The sequence below is a fragment of the Lonchura striata genome, unplaced genomic scaffold (assembly GCF_046129695.1).
Source record: "Lonchura striata isolate bLonStr1 unplaced genomic scaffold, bLonStr1.mat Scaffold_91, whole genome shotgun sequence".
NCBI lineage: Eukaryota > Metazoa > Chordata > Aves > Passeriformes > Estrildidae > Lonchura > Lonchura striata.
Window position 1 is genome coordinate 1100585 of NW_027461190.1, and position 19809 is coordinate 1120393.

General features: G+C 57.4%; 1 pseudogene; it reads left to right on the forward strand.

Moving 5' to 3' along the window:
- Positions 1–16038, forward strand: part of LOC144248806 (olfactory receptor 14C36-like) — a 35236-nt pseudogene extending 19198 nt beyond the window's left edge.
- The last annotated feature ends 3771 nt before the right edge of the window (positions 16039–19809 follow it).

Below are 19809 nucleotides of genomic sequence, written 5' to 3' on the forward strand. Positions count from 1 at the left end.
TGCTCTTCCAAGTGCTCTTCAGCACTCTGGATGTGCCAGAGGAGGTCGATACCTTCTGGAAGGGATGCCAGCAGCAACACGGCCTTGCCACCAGCCCCAGCAGGTGCTCCATGCCAGTCCTCCTGTCCCTGCCATGTGCCCAGGGCAGGGCCAGTGCTCCCAGTGTGACCTGGGCTTTGCTCTGTGCACAGCTTTGCAGAGCAGACCCTGAAGGCCCTGCTCTGCCGACTGCACTATGAGGATGTGGTGGTGGCCATGGAAGACAAGCGTGGCTGGGACACACTGCTCTGTGCTGACACCCACCACTGTGCTGTGGGCGTGCTGGCCAGGTGAGACCCCCTGCTCCCCAGCTGTCCCCGGCATGTGTGCCCTGTGCCCGAGGTGCCCCACACAGTCCCCGTGGCCGTGGGCCAGAAGGCCTTGTCACCAAGGGACGGCCAAGGAGGCTGCAAAAGGCTGGGAGAGGAGCGTGCCCAAGAGCAGCAACCTCCCAGAGGGCTCAGCTGCCCCTTGCAGGGTGGTGGAGAAAGGCCAGACCTCTGTGAGGCAGTCCTGGGAGAGGTTTGCCTCCGCTGGCTGAGGGCTTTGACTCGTGTTTCCTCCTGTCAGAGAAATGCACCGCGCATCCGAAGCCGCGTGTTCCGGGATCGCGTTCCACCTGCTCGGGCTGCTCAGCAAGGACACGCCGTGCCGGGATTTGGCCACCCTGGCGTTCCTTGTGGAGGTGAGCCTGAAGGCCGGCGCTGCCTCGCTGAGCTGCCTCCCGGCTCTCTGCCCTCTCTTGGCCGCAGTGCCTGGGACGGAGCCCGCGCCCTGTGCTGCTGCCTGGGCCCGGCCCTGGGCGGTTCTGGGCTCCCGCCGGCCGCTCCCCCGTCACCGGCCTGTGCCTTTCAGATCCTGGAGCACCTGAATGTGAGTGAGTGCCGTGACAGCGTCCTGCAGTTCCTGTCCAAGCACCTGCAGGGCGAGTGCAGGGGGAGGCGTCGCTTGGCACTCCGAGGCCTCGTGGCGCTCGGCACCACCAGTGTCTCGGTGAGAAGAGCGCAGGGGCTGAAGCCGTGCTGCCAGCGTGGGGCTGGGGAAGGAAGTCCCTGGGGCTTGCCTGGCCTTGGGGCACTGGGGCAGCTGCTGCCAGCTCTCCTGCCTCCTGCTGCAGCTGCCCCAGGGCTTTGGCACAGGCCTTGGGCCCCTGGGCCCTGTGGCAGCAGGATGGTGTTTCACACACTTGTGTTCCACAAGTAGATGGCCATAAGGATGTGGAGCCTGCATGAAAGGCTCGTGGAGCTCCTGCACGAAGATGACAGCACCATGCTCAGGATGACCACAGTTCTCCTCAGAGCGTTATTTTTCTGCAATGGTGCCCCAGTAACCAGCGCCCTCGCCCTGCAGCTGGCTGAGGCGCTCCTGCCACTTTTTGACAACGTAAGGCTCTGCGCCTCCAGCCACGGCCAGCGGGTGCTGCCCGCACACTTTGTGCCCTGTGCACTCACGGGCTGTGCCCAGGTGGGCCTGAAACAGCTGACGCTGAGGTCTTTCTTCCTTCCTTTCATACAGGAGGACAGCGAGGTGCAGTTGTGCTCCCTGTTTATCTTCCAAGAGATGCTGGATTTTTTTCCGGAAGAGGAAAAAAAGGTCCTCAAGGCACATGTGCACCAGAGCCTGGTACCACTCTTCTTCCACTGCCACGATGAGAACCAGCGAGTGGCAGAGGTGAGGACTCGGCAGCTGCCGCTGGCCCCTGGCAGGGGCTGGGCTGGCCCTGCCCTGGCGCCTCGCAGGCTGCAGCTCCTGCTGGCCTTGGCACAGGGACGGGGTCCTGCGCCCTGGGCTGTGGGGCCATCTCCGCGTCTCTGCTGCTCTCCAGGCTTCTCAGGAAACACTGCTCTGTGCGGCCGAGTTCCTGAAGAGGAGGGATCTTGGACAGATGGTTCAGAACCAGAAGCTGTGGCAGTTCACCGAGTGCCTGGTAAGGAGTGCCGGGAAGCCGCAGCCCCAGCCTGGAGCAGCCCCTGAGCGCGGTGCTTGGTGTGCGGGCAGGCAGCTGTGCCCCTGCCCGCTGCTGCAGCCCGAGGCCGCGCGGGCTCTGCTCCAGGCTCCTGCGGCCCCAGCCGGGTGCCCATGGAGCCCCGGCCCGGGGGGCTGCGGGGCCAACCCTTCCCTCCTGTCGCTCTCTCCAGCTGGCAGAGGACAGCAGCAGCGTGGCCGAGCACCTGCGCCAGGCCCTGCCCTACCTGCAGAGCCCACAGGAGCCCCTGCGAGAGGCGGCCGTCAGGTTCATGGGTGAGCCACGAGCCGGGCCAGGAGGGCGTGTGGGCACAGGGCTGGCGGCGCCGCTGGCAGGGAGCTGTGCCCTGGGCCTGACAGGCTCTGTGTTCCCAGGGACGGCCGGGCGGTACCTGAGGGGGAGGAAGGAAGAGCTCCAGCTCCTCTCTGAGGGTGACCAAGGGCAGCGGGCTGCCAGCGGGGGCTGCCGGGGGAGCTGCGAGCCCTGCCCCGGCTGCGGAGGGCTCTGCTCCCTGTGCGGACCAGGGCCGGCGTGGGCAGAGCACACAGAGCTTTCAGGGCACCTGGGGGATTCGTGGCCAGCAGCTTCGGGCTGATCCGGCTGGTCCCTGCTCCCTGCTGGCCATGGCCAGAGCCAGCTGGGATGGCCCTGGCACAGAGTCCCCTCGGGTCCCCTCAGATGTGGGAACTGACCATGGCTCTGTTCCTCTCTCTTTCAGCCCTTGAAGGCTTGGAAAATGACAACAGTGACGCCGTTGCAAGCCTGGCAGTTCAAACACCATACATCGTCCAGGAAGCAGAGAGAGCTCCATATTCCATCTTTGACAGCCTGCGTGATCGGCTCTGCAGGGCATGGAGGAGACGGCCTCGTCTGTCGGGGCTCGGCTGGCTGCGCTGCTGGAGCTCTGCAGAGAGCTGATTCCAGAGGCTCTGTCTGCTGGGGCCACCTGAGCCAGCAGGAATGTTTTGTTTCTTTAAGATTGTTCTTTTCTTTCTTTTTTTTTCTTTAGCGTATAAATATAGGATGTGTTGCTATAGACAGTCTCGCAGGATCTTTCTTTGGCTGCCCAGGCTCTGCAGGGCTGAGGGGAAGAGGGAGAAAAGGGTTCCTGGGCTCAGCAAGCTGCTCAGGCTTGCAGGGTTGCAGGGAAAATGGCCAGAAGCCCCTTGGCCTTTGGTGGTTCTGCTGAAGCCTCTGTGCTGCCCACAGAGCAGATGGGCAGGGGCTGGAGCTGTGGGGATCTCTGTGAGAGCGGTGCCTGGAGACGGCCACAAGCCCTGTCCCAGGCAGGAAGCGCCATCCGTGTCCTCCTGCCCGTGTGTTGCTGGCTGGATTGCTGAGGGCTCCCAGGTGCCTCTTGGTGGGGCTCCTCTGGAGCTCCTGTGGGGCTGCGGCGCTGCTGCCGGGCAGGTTGGCCGGGCTGGGGAGACCCTGAGGAGACGGGGCCACGAAGGGATGAGGGGCTGCAGAAGCCGTGACAGGACGAGGCAGTGGGAAGGCACAGGGGGGACGTGTGAGGGAGAGGGTAACGTTGGCTCGGGGAGGAAAGTGGGTTGGAGCCAAAGAGACCACTCACCCTGATGTTTGTGTGGCAAAAAGAACACTTTTATTCTCAAGACTTTCTTTCTGAAGGGCATTTGAAAACCCAGTCTGGATGATTTCACTGCTCTGATCTCTGTGCCCCTTCAGATTCTGTCCTGGGCAATACCTGCAGCCTTGGGAGAGATGTGATGGGCCCGGCCCCTGTCAGTCAAAGCAGGGCTGGTTCATTCACCCCGTACAAGCCAGCCTGCACGGTGACACGGCAACAGAGTGCGAGGCACAGCTCCGGGGGCTCCCCGTGAACCTCAGCTCTGGGACCACTGTCTGCCCCAAGCTTCAGGGGCTGCAGTGGGAGCCCGGCTGGGCTCTGCCCTGGGGCCATCCTGCACGGACAGCTGCAAACAGGGAGCATTCCCTGCCACAAAGAGCCAAGGCAGGGCTGTAGGGCAGCTGCTCCAGCCCCGACTGCACTGCTGAGTGCTGTGCTCTGGGGCTGGGGCTCCCCACACAGGAGACTGCACTGGTGTGCCAGAGGAGACAGAGAAGCTGCAGCTTCAGCCTAACTGGGGTGGGTTTGTGGGCTGGGAAGAGTGGGGAGGCTCCAGGGGATTCACAGAGCTCATTCTGCTGCAAGGACGAGGAAAAGGGAGCGGGAACTCAGCAGTGAGGAGAGCTGGGGGCTGGAGAGCAGCTCTGAATGACACTAAAATCCCACCGGACATCTGAGACATTGCTGCTCCTCAGCCAGTGACAGGATGAGTCCTTAAGTCTGGGGCTCGGCCTTCCTCATGGTGAGGGGCACCAGGGAAGGCAACAGTGTGATGGAGACTGGAATGGGCTGGGAACTCACTGAGGGAAAATAGGGAGCAGCTGGGAAGTAAAAGACAGGTGGGGGAGAGAACAGTTCAGAGAAGGGCTGAGGTACTGCTTGAGCAAGCTGCAAAAAGTCATTTGGGGTCATCCCAGATTGATTTCATTTCAGAAGTTATTGAACAAGTTTATTTTTTGGGTGGTGCCATGTTTTCTCTTGGAGGTGTACACTCTGCAAACTTGAGCTGTGTTGCTGAAATGCTCCAGCCAGTCTGTGCTGCAGGTCACCCCATTTCTCCTTTGGCTGATTGCAGCCCAGTGCTGAGCTCCAGCAGGGCCCTGGCAGAGCCCAGAGCAGCCTCAGCACCCACAGAGCCCGGCTGCAAGGAGAGAAACCAGAAAGCCCCGTCAGCTGAAGGCTCCTGTCCCCTTGTCCCAGCCACCCGCGGTGCCCAGGCCATGCTGGCCGTGCCAGAGCTGTGCCCAGAGCTGCCCATCACTGCTGCCTTTGGGAGCAGAGCAGGAGGGCAGGACATGTGCCCAGCCTGCAGCCAGCCACGGCACCTCCAGCCCTCAGTAGCTGCCCAGAGCAGGATGCTCTTGTGCTCGCTGCCATCTCCCCAAAGCTCTGATCCCACCATCCCCAGCAGACAGGACCCACCTCACGCCATCCCCCGCTGGAAGAAAAGCTGCTCCCAAACGATGCCCTCAGCCTTCTCCAAGGGCACGGCCCATCCACGCCACAGCTGCTCCCAAGCACGTCCTGATCCAGACTGGGCCCCACCTGGAACGCTTCCTCTAGAAAGACAAACATCAAATTATGGAAAATAGGTTACAGACAAAAAGGAGAACAAGAAAAAAGGTCAAAGATCTTACCTCTGTCAGGGCCTTAAGGAAGGCCCAACCCCTGCATGCCAGGGAAAAACCCACCATGGGTGAGGGAATCCCAGGCTTTCTCCCTTCCCTTGCACTGCCCCCATGGTGATCCCAAAGCAAACAAGGGCAGTGGAGCAGCCCAAGTCCTTCCTTGCCTGCAAAGCAAAGCAGCCCCTGCACAGGGTCTGGAGTCCCACCTCTGCTCCCACCATGGGGGTTTGTTTGTGTCAGGCTGGCTGCCCCAGCCCAGCCCCAGCCCGAGGCACGGTGGGTGCTGGGGGCTGTTGGCAGGGCCAGGAGCCCACTCCCATTTCATATCCACCCCAGCCCATGCCCCCAGCCCTGCCAGAAGCAGCCTGGCAGCCGACTGAAGGATCAGCTGCATCCGCCCCAGCAAAGGGGGAACCTTTGGTTCCCAGCCAGGCTGTGCAATGCCCAAATCTGGGAGCATCCCCCAGTGTGTGGACTCATCTGCAAACTCCCTGTGGAACCTGGCTTTGGAGAAGGTGTCAGAATCAAAGTCCATCATCTTCAGCATGCCAGAGACCAGGTGGTGCAAGAGGTTGTCATCCTTGACATCATCTTCACTGTCCCCAGCAGCAGCAGCCCCACCTGGGACAGCTTCTCCAGGGGCTCCTTCTCCTTCCCTGGGCCAGACCAGGCTGTCAGGGCTCTGCCCAGGGCCACAGCCATCCATGAACCATGGCAAGCAAAACCAGGGGGATGGTGGCCCCCAGTGCTTGCCACACCAGGTCTCCAGCTCAGCTCCAGCCCATGAGCTGTGTTCCCTCCTGATGACCCCTGCTCAGAGCTACAGGCAGGACAAAACCTGTCTGGTTGGCTTTGCCACTGAGTGACAAGAGATGTGTGGAGCTGTTACGTGCCAGGCTCCTGGATCCAACTGTGCACATGGATCTCTCCCACCTTCTAGGGCAGAGGAACACCCTGCACCCAAGGATCACGGAAAAGCTCTTCTAAGGATGGCCTGTTCAAGGGCTGCATGGACAAACCCCTCTTAATGACATCCTGGCACTCTGGGGAGAGAAACCAGCAATCACCAGTCAGATGGAGAAGTTGCCCCCCTACTTCCAGGCCATGCTGGGTGTGCCCAGAGCTGGGCCTAAACTTCCCCATGGATTTTCTGTTTGGAGGAGAGCAGGAGAGGAGGACATGTGCCACCTCCTCAGCAGCTGCCAGAGCAGGACGCCCATGAGCTGCTGCTGTCTCCCAGCCCTGGCTTTGCCCCTCTGCCCAGAGATGAGGATCCACCTTGAGAGAGCCATCCTGGGAACAAGATCTGCCCCCAGATATCTCCTGGCCCCTCCTGAACGGGTGCTTCCCCGTGACCAGGTGGTGCAGCAGGAGGCCCAGGGATCAGATCGTCGCTGCCTCGCCGTGGTAGCCTTGCTGGTGGATCCACTCTGGTGGGCTGTAGGACAGGGTTTCTGTGGAACACAGACACAGTTCATCAGGGGGATGCTGCAGCCTCCAGCACCTGGCGGAACAGCCCCCGTGCCTCCTCCTCCGGCAGGAACCCCCGCTCCGCCAGGAAACCCGACAGGTCCTGGCACCGCTCCGGATGCTCCAGCACCAGCACAAAGCTGTCGGGGAGCTGAAGCCACTCCTGGAGCTGAATGACACCAGCACAGCCAGAGGAGACCTTGTCCAGCAGCGCGATCTCCAGGGCTGCGCTGGTGCCGTGGGGCTGCGGGAGCAGCACGATGCCGTCAGTGGGGCTGATGCCGTGCCGGGGGTCGGGAACCCCTCAGCCAGCCCGGGATGCTCTGCGCCCTGCGCTGGCCCCACGCCCGCTCTCCCTCCAGGCGTCCTGGCAGCTCCCACCCTGCCGGGCCCCGGCTCAGCCCCGCCCGGCACGGCCCGGCTTCTGCCGCTGGCCCCGCTCATCACCAGCTCGCCCCAGTGCCGGATGCTTTCGCTGCTTTCGCTGCTTTCGCTGCTTTCGCTGCTGCTGCTGCCGCTGCAGCTTAAGCTCGATGTCCCTGTGTCCCCGTGTCCGTGTGTACTTGTCCATGTGTCCCCGTGTCTGTGTGTCCCCGTGTCCGTGTGTCCATGTCCATGTGTCCCCATGTCCGTGTGTCCCCGTGTCCGTGTGTCCCCATGTCCGTGTGTCCGTGCCCGTGTGTCCCCGTGTCCGTGTGTCCCGTGTCCGTGTGTCCCATGTCCCTGTGTCCCCCTGTCCGTGTGTCCCCGTGTCCGTGTGTCCGCTGCCCGCTTGCCCCCGCGCCCAGCCCCGCGCTCCCCGGGGCAGCCCCTGAGCCTGTCCAAACACGGGAACTTTGCCGTGTCCAGCCCAGACCCAGAGCCTGGACTCCTGCCCAGGGGCACAGGAATCCCCTCGGTCACAGCTGTGCATTGTCCCTGCTGAGGATCAAACACTCTTGGAGCACATTCCCTCAATGCTGAATTTGTACCTGACCCAAGAACTGCACTTAGTCCCCAGCACTGATTTCCAAAAAAAAGTAAGAAAAACAAAACAAAACAGGGGAAGGCAAACTGTGTGTAGCTCATGGTATTTTACACTGCCTAAAACTTGCCACGTCGTGGATCATAAAAGTGAGATCTACTTGCAATTAATGGGAAGGAGAAGTAGTGAAAGATAGAAAAGGGTAGAATAAAAACAAACAGAGAAAAACATATTGGATTGTTTCTTTCCATTTTCATTTCATTTCTTAAAAGCTGTTTCTGTTTTCCAAGAACCTTGGCTGGAGAACGAGGAAGGTTTGAGCAGCTTCTGTCACAAGATGTGCCACCAGCTGCAGCTTTTCTTGCCTTTCCACACCGTGTGTGCAGCTCGACTCTTGCAGAAAAGTGGGACAAATAGTTGAAGAACTTTACAACTTGTTCTTTCTTTTCCTTGTGGGCTGGGCAGTTGGGCCATTGGTGAGATTTTCACTATTATTGTTCTGCCCTAAGAAACCATGATGGGCTACCAGGAATTGTCAGGGAATGCAAGCCTGACTGAATGCAGAGAAAGAATCTCCAGAGCCTGCAGCCAGAAATGGAGAGCTGTGTGATAATCATTCCAACATCCCCATGGACAGCTTGAAAGTGATGTAGAAGATGAAAATGGACTGACAGAGGGAGTTTGTTTCTGTGTTCAGTTTAGAAGCTTCCACATCTCATGCACTGATATATATCAAGACTTCAATCAGTTCATGAAAAGCACCAGAACATTCTGGACCTTTCAGGAGATGACTGTAAGAATCTGAAAAGGAGAAATGCAGGCAATGACTTGGTGAACTTTGTCTGGAAGAAGGGTCACTTTTTCCAAATAATTTCTAATCCATCTCCTCTGCATTTGTCTTTCAGAAAAAGGCCATTTTCATCCCAGATTCCCCAAGAAATGGGAACCCTGAGCTTGTGGAAGTGCCTGAAAGATGCCCTGTTCCTCTGCAGGGACACTTGGGCTGAGACAGGAGCCGGAGCCCTGTCTGGGGAAGCCTCCTCCGAGCTGCAATTTGTGCCGTGCTGGGAGAGGAGGAGGAGGGGAGAAGGCTGGCGCTGTGTGGCAGGAGCAGGAGGTTTGGGCCGCAGGACATTCCGTCTGCGCCGCTGCCCCGCAATGGGCAGGAATGCTGTGGGGAAGACTGGGGGACACTGGAGCAGGATATGGATGACACTGGGGAGACTGGGAGGGCCTGGGAATAAACTCAGGTGTATTGGGAGGGACTGGGCTGTACTGGGAGGGACTGGAGGGGCACTGGGGCTGTACTGGGCTGTACTGGGGATGAACTGGGCTGTACTGGGAGGGACTGGAGGGGTTGAATGGGCTGTTCCCGCCCGCACCGCCTCCCATTGGCCAGGTCTCCCGCCCATCACGGCCCCAACCAATCAGCGCCAGGGATCATGGCTTTGGGGGCGGGGCCTGGGGCCTGCGCCATATTTTCTTTTGCCTACAACTCCCGTCATGCTCTGCGGCCCCATAGAGCCCCATTAAAGCCGGGACTACAACGCCCGTCATGCCCCGCGCTCCACAGAACCCCGGTACCGCCCCCATCTGTCCCATCAGTGTCCCCCAGACCTTCCGGGACCCCCAAGTGCCCTCAGCGCCCATTAGGGACCACCAAAATATTACTGGCAAAGTACAAAAGAACAAGGAACTTTGGAAAAGTGTTCAATACAAATCCAATCCAACTTAAATCACTTGTCACAGCTGTAACTTCATTCCCTCAGCCCATTTAACCTGGAAACCCCTAAACACTGAAGTTGTTGAGGTACCCAAAACTGTTCCATATAAAGAGCATTTGAAGGAGAGGAAAGAGAGAGAGAGACAGGAAGACAGAAGCTCCACAGAAAGACACACATGTGGCTCCCAGCTCCCGGGGCTCCAGTGTGGGTGAGACACAAACCCCAGGAGAAGGCAGAGTCCATACCAGGGGCTGACCTTGTGCTCCTTGGTTTTAAGCCCCTGGGCCTTCGTGGGCCTCCCCCCAGCTGGGACTTCTGATATCTCAGGTGTTCAGAGCTGGGTCAGCGCTGTCCCATCTGTGTGACTGATTGACAGCTCAGCCCAAGGTGTCTGGGGACATTGATCTCATCCAGCCTCTGACAGCGACCACGGTGACACTGGGGAACCTCATGGAGCCTCATGGAGCCATGGGTCAGTTGGGACAAGGCAGGTCCAAGGACACCCTGGTGACACTGGGGAACCTCATGGAGCCATGGATCAGTTGTGACACTGTGGGGACCTCGTGGAATCAGAGGAGACCATTGGGAAGCTCCCATGGATCCAAGGGCCCAGGGTGACACTGTGGAGCCCAGAGTGTCACGGAGGAGCCATTGTGACACTGTGTGTTCCCATGGAACCAAGGGAACATGGGACAGGCTGATGCCTTAAGTTTTAGCTTCCATATTTTCCCAATTCTGTGCTGTATCAGTCTGTAACTCTGAACTTCATGCAGAGTGTCAGCAAGTTCTTTTACAGTGTAGTCAGACAAAACAATCCTTTTCCTGCCCGAGAACCATAGACACCGCTGCAGCTTCGGGCCCAAAAATTGAAAACAGCGAATTGAGGAGAGCAGACTGGGAGGGTGGGGCTGCATAACCTGAAGGTATAATTGGACAATTAACCCCAATATGGAAATGAACCAAATCTTAAAAAAGTGTGTAAACACGTGACCTGGCGTCCATCCTGGGTGTACCCTCAGCCAGGCCCTTGTACTGCCCAAGTGAATCCTTTGAAGGCCTTTTTAATAAATCCCCACTTTACTCCTGTAACACTGTCCAGCCTCTGCTCTAGGTGGCCTCTCAAGGCATCAAGGCCTGGCTGGCTGGGCCACCTGGGGGCCACCTCTCATCTGCCTGCGAAACACTGGGACCCTGTGCTTTTCTTTCTTATGGGAAAAAAACACCTTTCACATCCAGGCACCCATGGCCAAAGTTGGGAATCCGCCTCCAGGATTCCCTATATCCAGGGATTTCTCCCAGGTGAAAGCTTCCAGGAGAGACAAGTCTGGCTGGCCTTGGTCTCCAAAGAGCTGATCCTTATCTGCCTTTGAAACACTGGGGCTTTGTGCCTTCCTTTATGATGAAAAGAACTCTTCTTCCTGCCCAGGTGCCCATGGCCAAAACTGAGATTCCACCTTCAAAATTCTGAATATCCAAGGATTTCCCCCAGATGAAAGGTGCCAGGAGAGACAGGTCTGGCTCTCTTGGCCTATGGTGACCACCTCTCATCTCCTTCCAAAACACCTGGGCTCCACGCTTCTCTTTCCTATGGGAAAAACCATCCATCTCGACCAGATGCCCATGGCCAAAGTTTGGAATCCTCCTCCAGAATTCCCTAGGTCCAAGGATTTCTCAGTGACAAAAGCTGCCAGGACAAACAGGTCTGAATGGCTTGGCCTCCCAGGAGCCTTCTCTCTCTGCTTCTGCACCTGCAACACGGGGGCTCTGGGCTTTCCTTCCTATGGAAAAGAACCGTCCTTCTTAACAATGCAGAAATGGCCGAAATTGGGGTTCCACCTCCCAAATTCCTTATATCCAAGGGTTGCTTTCAGAGAAAAAAAATACCACAATGGAGGGGTCTGGCTGCCCTTGGCCTCTGATGGTCACCTTTCATCTGCCCCTGAAACACCGGTGTTCCGTCCTTGCCTTCCTATGGAAAAGAACCGTCCTTCTCCTCCAGGCAGCCAGGTCTGAAACTGGCATTCCACCTCTAAAATTCCCTATATCCAAGGACAAAATCTGCCAGCACCACCTGATCTGGCTGCCCTTGGCCTCTGGTGGCTGTGGCTCATCTGCCCCTGCAATGCTGGGGCTGGGTTGTTCCCTTCCTGTGGAGACCATGGTGGCACGGTGAGGACCTGGTGAAACATGGAGTCCATTGTGACACTCTGGGGCCACGGTGACACCGCGGAGCTCCATGGAACCCAGAGACCACCATGACTCTGTGGGGCCTTGTGGAACCATGGAGACCATTCCGACCCTTCAGAGCCTCGTTTCACCAAGGGGGCATTGTGACACCTCAGGGCCTCCTGGAAACAAGGGACCATTGGGACACTGTGGGGCTCCATGGAATGAGGGGAACAGGGAACAGGTCTGGCAGGCTTGGCCTCCCAGGGACCACTTGACAGGTCTGGCTGATCTTGCAATATCAAGGGCTGCTTCTAATCTGCCCATGAACCACTGGGGCTCCGTGCTTTCCTTGCTATGGAAAAGATCTGTCCCTTTTTTCAGACACCCATGGACAAAATTGGTATTTCCCCTAAAAAATTTCCTGTATGCAAGGGTATCTGCCAGAAAAAAACCTGCCAGCTCTGGCTGGCCTTGGCCTCTGATGGTCGCATCTCAGTTGCCTCAGAAGCACTGGGGCTCGGTGCCTTCCTTCCTGCAGAAAAGAACTGACCCTCTTGTGCAGGGGCCATGGCAGGAGCTGGAATGTGGCTGCCAAAATTCCATCTATCCTAGGATTGCTCCCAGACAAAAGCTGCCAGGACAGACAGTTCTGCCTGGCCTTGGCCTCTGGTGATATGAGCAGAATGTTTTCCTTTGCAAACACCTTGGACAGGACCCAGAGATCTCCCGAGCTGGGTTTTGCAGGCCTCAAGAACATAACCCACGTATGGAGGCTGATGTGCCTGGGCTCAGTTGTGAAGAGACTGAGGACAGATCAGGAGTGGCCTGGCAGGGCTTCAAGGGTGGATGTGGAAATGGTGGAGCTTTTCTCCATAGTGGGAATCAGGCAGGGAGAGAAATTATGCCCAAAATGCAGCTGGGGAAGTCCAGACTGGACACCAGGAGAAGGGAATTTCCCTCCCAGGGCAGGGCTGTGGTGCAACACGTCCCCAGCAGGAGCCTGGAGCAGCTCGAGGCTTTGTGTGGCCAGGCAGGGGCAGCAGGAGGCAGAGCTGCCAGCAAAGGAAGGGCCAGCGAGGTGGGGCAGCCGGGGGTGACGACAGCCTGCAGGGACAGAGGCGCAGGGCAGGGACACCGTGGGACAGCCTGGGCTGCAGAGGGCTCAGGGATGTGCAGCAGCTGCAAGGCCCTGACAGAGCCAACCTGTGCAGCCCTTTGGCCATGGCTGCTGGCCCTGGGCCTGAGGCCACCAGGGGACAAGTGACCCTTGCAGCCCTGGGGCCTCAGTGCCTCCTTGTCCCTGCTCAGCAGCCTGGCAGGGGCCGCCCCATGGTCCTGCCCTTGGCACTGCACATCCCCACATGCCAGTGCCCATCCCGGGAAGAGCCCTGAGCAATGAGGGAGGGACAGGATCTGCCTTGCCAGGGGCTGGGGCTCAGGCCTGGGCCCTTTGCATTCCTGAAACACATCCAGGTTAGCTCAGCACCAGAGACACGTTTCCCTTGCTTGTGCCCTGCTGTTAGCTCTGCCTCCAGCATTATGCTCTACCCGGGGACACTTTCTCAGTCGTTTCCCTCAGTGGGACCCATTAAAAGTCCAAGAAACTTCAATGTTTCAATCTCACTTTGAGTTTTGAGAAGTTTTTTGAGCACACTCTCTGGGACTGAGACTAATGAAAACAACAGGAGCCCCTGAGAGGTTCATTAAAATCCTTGTGCTGTGTCTGTGCTGTTGAGCTGGGCCGGGCTCCTGGCACAGAGGGTGATCCTGGTAACCAAGCAGAGCTTCAAAAGCACATTTCTCTTGCTGAGGAGCTCTTCCCCCAGCCCAGCAGGGCTGGGGCACTACCTGCAGCCAGCCCGGGCACAGCACAGAGGCACAGAGAGCTTCAATCAGTCAGGGCTGGGAAGGGGCTGAGAAGTGCCTGGGGCAGAATCACTGCCAGCCCTTGGCACAGGAACCTCTGGCTGCAGGACAATGCAGCTGCAGCTCCTGGAGAGATCTCCTAAAGCTGGAACATCCCAATGCCCACAGACCCTGTGAGTACAACTCTGAGTGTTCTGGTGTAGGGTAGGTGAAATGCTCATGGTGTTCTGACATGCTGAGGGTTTCTGATCAGTCACAGAATATTTCCAAGACAAGGATATTGATAAAAATGAAGAAATTCCCAAAAAGTTTGTATTCAGTTTCCTACCATTGCAGAATGGCAGGGAGGGAGGAATAAATATCAGCAGTTGATTCTGTATTTTGAGAAGTGCCTGAGAAATCTGAACTGTTACTTTTAGTGATCAGTAGGTTCACAGGAGATCCCTAATGTGCTTGCAGCCACTCTGCCCATGGACAGCACCAGCATCACCTTTGCTGGAGCCACCAGGCTCAGTCTGAGCTGTCCTTTCTCCAAGCTGCAAATAGAACCTGCCCCCAGCCAGTGCCTTGCAAACAGGCAGGGTTCTGTCAGGCCAAGGAGAGGGCACAGAGATTTGGGGTCTGGGAGTGCTGGCACGGAGAGATCAGGCACAGGGAGACACCTGCAGGAGGAAAATCTCCAGGAAGCAGAGAGAAGATCAGGGAAGGAGAGAAAACAAAACCCAGAAATGCTGAGGCAGGGAGAGTTTAGAGATGTCCAGAGGATCCCCTCCAGTGCAGCCCCTCCCTCTGCACAAGCCCCCTCCCTCCTGTGCCCCAGCCAAGCCTCTGCCCTCAGGGCCGGGGCTCCAAGGCGTGCAGCCCCTCCTGTGCAGGCAGAGCTGCAGCAGAGCCGTGGGGCAGCTCTGCAGCCCTGGGCCCAGTTCCCTCTGCAGAGCACAGGGCTGGGAGCAGCTGCCCGGCACTGGGGGCTCTGGCAGGGGGCACAGCTGGCTCAGGGTGACACAGCTGTCCCCAGTGCCCGGCTCTGGGCAATGCTGGCAGTGCAGCCAGGGAAGGAGCTGCATCTCCCTTCATCCAGTGCCATCAGAAGGACACTTGGAAGTCTCCTTGAGATTTCAGTCCAAGCTGGCAGCTTCAATCCAGGATGCAAACATGTCCTAGAGCATTGCTAAGTTATAAGATTGATGGGAAAAGGCAGAGGCGTTCTGAGACTGAAAATGCTGCTGGGTTGGTGAAACGAGCAATGTGAGTCCTTGGCTGCAAATGTGGAGCTGGGCTGTGGTGGATCCATCTGCTCTCAGTTGTACCTGGGGGATTTTTAGGGAAAATGTGGAAAACTGATCATCCTTCCCCGGAGAAAAATTAAAGCCCAGAGAAATTCTGAACAGGTCAGAATGACAGAGCATCTCACCTCACTCTCCTCTCATCACTTCGCCACACAGAACGTATTCAGTTCTCCCTGAGTGCAGCAGAAATGCTGAGGGTTTCTGATTTCCAGAAACACCAGGACTGATATAAAGGTGTTTATGAAGAAAAGCCCAGAACTGTAGAACACAAAAGGCTTTCTATGTGTGTACCAGGGGAGGGGCTTTGGGAAATGTCTTTGATTTTGTTTACAGGTATCACCTCTAACACTTCACTGTGCTTTTCTCCATGAACAGGTGCCCATGTGCAGCCACAGCAAATGTCCAACAGCAGCTCCATCAGCCACTTCCTCCTGCTGGCACTGGCAGACACGCGGCAGCTGCAGCTCCTGCACTTCTGCCTCTTCCTGGGCATCTCCCTGGCTGCCCTCCTGGGCAACGGCCTCATCATCAGCGCCGTAGCCTGCGGCCACCACCTGCACACGCCCATGTTCTTCTTCCTGCTCAACCTGGCCCTCAGCGACCTGGGCTCCATCTGCACCACTGTCCCCAAAGCCATGCACAATTCCCTCTGGGACACCAGCACCATCTCCTACACAGGATGTGCTGCACAGCTCTTTTTCTTTGTCTTTTTCATCTCAGCAGAGTATTCCCATCCTGACCATCATGTGCTATGACCGCTACGTGTCCATCTGCAAACCCCTGCACTACGGGACCCTCCTGGGCAGCAGAGCTTGTGCCCACATGGCAGCAGCTGCCTGGGCCAGTGCCTTTCTTTATTCACTGCTGCACACAGCCAATACATTTTCCCTGCCCCTGTGCCATGGCAATGCCCTGGGCCAGTTCTTCTGTGATATCCCACAGATCCTCAAGCTCTCCTGCTCCAAATCCTACCTCAAAGAACTTGGGATCATTACTGTTACTGTGTCTGTTGGATTTGGTTCTTTTGCGTTCATTGTTTTCTCCTATGTGCAGATCTTCAGGGCTGTGCTGAGGATCCCCTCTGAGCAGGGACGGCACAAAGCCTTTTCCACCTGCCTCCCTCACCTGGCTGTGGTCTCCCTGTTTGTCAGCACTGCAGTGTTTGCCAATCTGAAGCCCCCCTCCATGTCCTCCCCATCCCTGGATCTGGCCCTGTCAGTTCTGTACTCTGTGGTGCCTCCAGCCCTGAACCCCCTCATCTACAGCCTGAGGAACCAGGAGCTCAAGGCTGCAGTGAGGAGACTGATGACTGGATTCTTTCAGGAACATTAAAGTGCTGGCCAACTTCTGCAAATCACTTACAATAAAAGTTATCTTTGATATTTGTTTTTGGTTTCATTTTGCAAGTTCTTTTCCTTTGTTTTACTTTTTTTCATATTGTCCACAATAAATGAATTTTTTTGTGCCATTTCTAATTTTCTTTCTCTCAACCTTCCCTGTGGCCACAGACCGTGTCAATGAGGGGCTGTGCTCTCAAGAGACTCAAGAATATCCCAGCACAGTTTTCTGCAGAGATGCCCTTTTGTTGCCTTCTCTGGAGCTGCAGCAGCAATGTCTGTGTGCAGAGCTGGGGCAGATCAGGGCTGGCACAGCAGCTGTGCCCAGGAGCAGCAGCACTTGGTGCTGCCAGTGCTGCTCCCGTGGCCCTGCCCCGCTGCCCTGGTGGCCCTGGTGTTGCTGCAGGGCCTGAGTGCTCTCGGGGCCGGGCACAGTCCTGGGGGTGGCAGTGCCGGGGCTGCAGCAGGGACAGGCCATGGGCACTGCTGGGGCAGCGCTGACGCCTCAGGCCAGGGCCTGGGGGCTCCAGGCTCCTTGCCCAGGCTCTCTCAAGAACACGGCCAGGCCAATGCTCAGCACAGAAAACCCCCGTGAGCAGCCCCAGGCTGGCCGTGGGCAGGCTGGGGGCAAACAGCACGGCTGGTGCTCTGCAAGGGCCCTGGGGGCGATGGGAAGGAGCAGCAGAGCAGGGGCTGATCCATCCCCAGTGCTGCACAGCCCAGGGCAGCGTCCCAGAGTGTCCTCATGGAGCTGCCAACAACATCCCCCCTCTGCAGCCCTGGCCTCTCCCCCAGCTCACAGAGGTGCTGCATCCTTGCAGGCACAGACACGGCAGCACTGGCTCAGCAGCCCCTGTTTGCATTGCACACAGCAGGCGGGAGCACCCCCATGCTGGTGCTGTGGGGACATGGACCTGAGGCAGCACAAATGCCATCAGCCCCTGGGGCCAGGAAGGGCTGGGGGATGCCAGGGAAACCACTCAGCTTTGTCCTGGCCTCTGCAGTCAGCCAGAAAGTTTGTTCTCATCAGCTGGGAGTTTCCTGTCCCACTGCAGACGCTGCTGCTCAGAGCCAGGGCTGCCTGGCAGCCACCCCCAAACTGCCCTGAGCATTTCCTTGGCTTCCCCTTTGCTTTCTTTACTCTTTCTGATACAATTTCTTCCTGTTGCCCACCCCTGTTCCCTCCCCTGCAAACAGTCCATCTGTGTTTTTCCCTTTCCTCTCTGGCCCCACTCCCCATTGCAGTTCCTGACTTGGCACCATGGGAACGTCCCTTGGGGAGCAGGATCATCCCATAAATGCTGCAGGAATTGTCTGCAGGCTCCTGCAGTGCCTGGTGCTGCTCCCTTGCCAGAGGCACCCCAGGCCAGGGGGGCACATCTGGGCTGCTGTGTCTGGCTGTGGGGCTCCCTGTTCTGGGCAGTGAGGAGGAGCTGCAGAGGCTCTGCAGGACTGACAGGATGGGCTTTGAGGCTGTGAGGAGAAGCTGAGGGATCTGGGCTGCTGGAGCTTCTGAAGAGGAGGCCCAGGGCTCCTCCTGGAAATGTACCTAGGGTGGTTTCAGAGAATCCCAGCATCAGCAAGGTTGGAGAAGACCTAGGAGAACATCAAGTTCAAGCTATGCCCTGACACTGCCTTGTCTCCTCTGAGCCTCCTCTTCTCCCAGATAACAACCCCAGCTCACTCAGCTGCTTCTCACAGGACTTTCTCTCCAGACACCTCCCTAGGCTTGTTGCCCTTTTCTGGACATGCTCCAGACCCTCCATGTCCTTCCTAAATTGGGGGTCTCAGAACTGGACACAGCTCTCGAGGTGCTGCCCTACCAGTGCTGAGCACAGGGGAAGAATCACTGCCCTGCTCCTGCTGGCCACACTATTCCTGATCCAGGCCAGGAGCCATTGGCATTCTTGGCCACCTGGGCACACTGCTGGCTCATGTCCAGCCTGCTGTCCATCAGTCCCTGCAGGTCCCTTTCTGCCTGGCTGCTGTCCAGCCCCTCTGTCCCCAGCCTATAGCACTGCAGGGGTTGTTGTGGCCAAAGTGCAGGACCCGTCACTTGGACTTGTTAAACCTCACCTTGTTGGATTTGGGCCCTGGATCCAGCCTGTTCAGGGCCCTGTGCAAAGCTCTCCTACCCTCCAGGAGATCAACATTCCCAGACAACTTGGTGTCACCAGGGTTCCATGAGGCCCCAGAGTGTCCCAATGGTCTCCATGATTCCATGAGGCCTCCCAGTGTCACAATGTCCCTTTGGTTCCATGGGACCCCTTGGTGTCACAAAGTCCCTTGGATCTTTGGGCCCCGCAGTGTCACAATGTCACTGTGGTCCCCCAAGGCCCTGCAGTGTCACAGTGGATCCTTGGTTCCATGAGGTCTGGTAGGGCAGCAATGCTCTCCTTGGTCCCACAGTGTCACAATGGCCTCTTGGTCCCAAGGGCCACCACGGTGTCCAACGTGTTTCCTTCATTCCACAAGTCTCTGAGGAGCAGCACTGTCCCCTTGGTTCCATGGGGTCCTGCAGTGTCACCATGGCCCCATCATGACATGAGGTCCTGCTCTGTCACAAAGCTCTGCATGGTTCCACAAGGCCCTGCAGGGTCACAGTGGCCTCTTGGTTCCATGCAGCCTCAGAGTGCCACAAGTAATTCCTTGGTGCTGCGGAGTCAAAATGAAGCCCTGGTGACACAAGATCCTTCAGTGTCACGAGGAACCCTTGGTTCCATGGAGCACCATAGAATAACAATATTTCCCTCTCTTCTCAGAGTCCTTGATTCCTGTGGGTCTCAGAAATGCCTCAGAATATTGTGGGGAGGGAGTGGGGACAAAGTGTTATTGATTGTCAGACATGAAGAGTCTTGATTTTCATATTTGTTCAGACTGCATTAGAAGGTGCTGGGGGTCAATATCAATTGGACATGGCTGATATCAATCTATAAACAGGAAAAGAAAACAGGGCAAAACTGCTCTCTCTGCATTGTTTTCAATACAGTATATTCACTATGAATACACTTCTGAAATCTGTTCCATTAACCACAGAAGTATTGAAAATTTATATATTCCAAGGAGCTTTTATTTTTCGCGCATTTTGAACAAATATTTATGAGCTTTTCTCACTTAATTCCTGAACTGAAGAGCTCAAGAAAGAAGAGCCCTCTGGAGCAGGAAAATTCAGCAGCAGCTTTCAAGTGGCTGAGGGTGCATCCCCATCAGAGCAGCAATGAGCAGAAATGGGCACAGCTTTGTGGCTGCCCCAGCTCTGGGATGGGCCCTGGGCCTGGAGCAGGAGCAGCTCTGGAGGGCCCCAGGGCCGGGGCTCTTGTGCCGGCCTGGGCAGATGGGATGGCAGGAGGGGCTGCAGAGCTCTCAGCACCTCAGGCAGAGGGGAGCAGGGCAGCCAGGGAGCTCCTTTGGCCTTGGCCAAGCCCCTTCCCCCATGGTGAGGCTGAGTCCTGGCTGAGCTGCAGCTGCTGCTGTGCCCTTGGCAGGGGCTGAGGCCGTGGGGCAGTGCCCAGAGCAGCCTGGGCTGAGCAGAGCTGTGGGGCCAGAGCCAGCTGGGCTGTGCTGGGGAGAGGCCCTTGGTGCTGCCCAGAGCTCAGGGCAGCTGGCAGAGCTGGCAGGGAGCTGGGCTGGGCTGGGAGAGCCTGGCACAGGAACCATCAGTGTCCATCTCAGCCTGGCTGAGCGAGCAGGGGCAGGAAGAGCATCCAAGGTCCACAAGTTCTCTGTGTGGGAGCTGAGCTTGTGACCCACTGAGCCCTCCCAAGTG